The following is a 3,108-nucleotide window of genomic DNA, read 5'->3' on the forward strand; positions in this document are numbered from 1 at the left end:
TGAGGACCTGATATCAAACCTGAAATAAGGCCGCCTTCAAGTTTTTAGTTGAGTGAGAACGATTTCTCGAACTCGAAGTAAGGTTTGCTCGAACTCGAAATAAGGTAGCCCTTAGGCTTTTAGTCGAAGTGGAAGTAGCCCTTAGGCCTTTGTAAATTTTGTATTAGGCCGATCTGGCCTTTGTTAAACGATCGTTTAATCATATATATATATATATATAAGGCTTTTCTACCCTTTTTGGCTTTTAAAGTTTTCCCTTTGTTTATCATTCATGTTCACAAAAGGTTATAATGCCTTAGCACGAAGTAAGGAACCATTCGAGAGTTCGAACAATTTTGTACTCATTAGAGTTTTCGAGCCTTAATATTATCAAAGCCTTTTGTGATTTTGCCGGGGTAGCCCTTTTAACCAATTTTATGAAGAAATTCGAAGGCATATTTAGTTACGAAATTTAGACGTCTCTAATCCATGTTAATTTGGACGTAGCCTCTTTAGTTCAGGATTTGCCCCTTAGGCTTATTTTTCCTGTTTTACTTCGAGCTTTCCCAAAGTGTCAGTCCCTGAGTGGGGTGACCATGGACTATAAAAATCGAGAGTTGCCTAAAAGCTTTTATGATCTCAAAGTTTTGATAACTCGATTACATTTATTTTTTGGACGGCAATCCCCGAGCGTAGGGTTAAGTATCCAAACTCCGGTTATGACCGTCCCTTAAGCTATAATAGATCGAGAGTATAAATTTGTAAAGTAGAAATTTTTTTCTAAGGCATGAGATATTGGTTAGGAAAAATACTTCTCTTTATAATTGATTATAAATGCATACATTTTTTATGTTAGGGCTCGAGCAAACTACGCGGGCACAGTTCGTTTGACCGTTTGACCCTTACAAATTATCCTATCGAGGTCTGATGCTATGAAGTAATTTTGTCACAACCCAAACTGATGGGCCACGATGGGCACCCAATACCTTACTCAACCGAGTACCAACGTAACGTATCTTTCTTATTACATCATCATATACACATGACATATATGCCTAATAAGCCAACATGATCCTTTATAAACTCAAAACATAGACCGACAAGGCCGTACAATCTTTTATGTATACGACATATGTCTACAAGCCTCTAAGAGTACATAAATGTCATAAAGGTCGGGACAGAGTCCCGCCATACCAAAAAATACACGTCTAAATCATACTAGCCAAACGAGCAACTCCGAAGCAAATAGAGCGCACCAACATCTTCCGCTGAGCTGATAGCCTACTTGGAGGGCTCTCAACTTGTCTATCGGGACCTGCGGGCATGCAATACAGCGTCCCCAGGCAAAAGGGACGTCAATACGAATAATGTACCGAGTATGTAAGGCACATAAATAAGTACATAAGAGACATGGAAGAAATATAGAGTACATGACTCAACCTGTAAGTCCGAATAACTTTATAAATCATAAATTACTTTTAGCATCATACATATGCGTATGAATGCCATGTCGTGCATAGGTACATGTTTCATAACATCATCAGCCTCTGAGGGCATTCCATCATATCATATCGACCACTGTGGGCAAAATCATCATCGTATACCAGCTGATCAGGTGGTGGTGCGTATATAACGCCATAATCTTTCCCATATCCCATATACATATATATATACATACATATATATGCGTATATAACGCCTATATATATATATACATATATACGCGTATATAACTCCGTTTGAATCATATTTCAGCCTCTGTGGGCAACACCATCAACATATACCAGCTGATCAGGTGGTGGTGCGTATATAACGCCATAACCTTTACCATATACCATATACATATATACATATATACGCGCATATAACGCCATTTGGTCATGGGTCAATGCACATGAATGCAATGCATGAAAAGTATGTTAATAAAATCTTTCGGAGCTTCATAAGACCATTTTGCCTTTGAGTAATATTATAAAGTAAACTCTTTTCAAGTTTCGTATTTTTCTGAGACCCATGAACAAATGATAAAATATTATGATACACGGAAATTCAAGAACATAGATATCTCTAATACTTCTATGAATAGAGTTGTTCATGGAATTTGTGCATTTGCACATTTCGTTCGTATCGTATGGATCATGCCAAAATAAAGAAGGGATAACCTTAACATACCTGAATCGATTCTCTTAATAATCCCTTTAATACACGTTGATTGCAATAATACGTAACGGCGGGTCGAAGTAGGAAAAAATCCATATGATATTCTTGACTCGATATTTGAGATGACGTTGCTCCAGTTATAGTACTCTTGGAACTTGACTCAGTAGAGTTTGATGAACTAGTTTTGTTGATAATTTGTTCATCTTTTGGTAGCCCAGCCACCAAATCCTTAATAGAAACCATTTTTTTGGGAACAAAACAACCATCTTCTTCAGAAGAAGTAGTCATATGTAGTATTTGTTGTATTTTATGGTAAGATTTAAGAACTCCTCTATGAAAGAGATTCCTTGGTTTATTATTTTTGGAATCTGATACCATCATTCTAATTGTATCTAATAGTCCCTCTGATGACATTGCTATTATATTGTTTTGCTACTTGGGTGTGTAGTAAATTAGATGACACAAAGAGAGAATCTTAATATAAAGTTTGCATTATGGTTTACGTAAGGGGGGATGAATGAGAGAGGTGATGACTAAGCCTCCTAAATTCTAAAAATGTGACATTTAAGCAATGACTCACTCAAATGGGGTAAGGGGGTTGCCACGTTCATACTTTGATGTTTATCCAAAGTTTTCAATTAATTTAATTATGTAATATTCCTCTACTCGGTAATTAACCAATTCCCCACATAATTAAGAATTCCTCAAATTATTTAAAATTTTACTTATTTTTAATACACTTTATATATTCCACTACCATGGTTATATGGTACCTTGTATGATACTAGTCCACAAATATCGTATATTATTGCTCGGCCCGTATTTTATCCCAACATGCCAAGGTTGGACGAAAATTCATTTTCCTTGACTTGCTTGCCCTCTCACCTTCACGAATTTACTCATCACTTGTGAAATAATTCTTATAATCCCCAAATAATCTTTTCCTTGGACAGATGTCAATTACTTTAC

Source organism: Nicotiana tabacum, chromosome 22 (genome assembly GCF_000715075.1).
Source record: "Nicotiana tabacum cultivar K326 chromosome 22, ASM71507v2, whole genome shotgun sequence".
Classification (NCBI taxonomy): Eukaryota; Viridiplantae; Streptophyta; class Magnoliopsida; order Solanales; family Solanaceae; genus Nicotiana; species Nicotiana tabacum.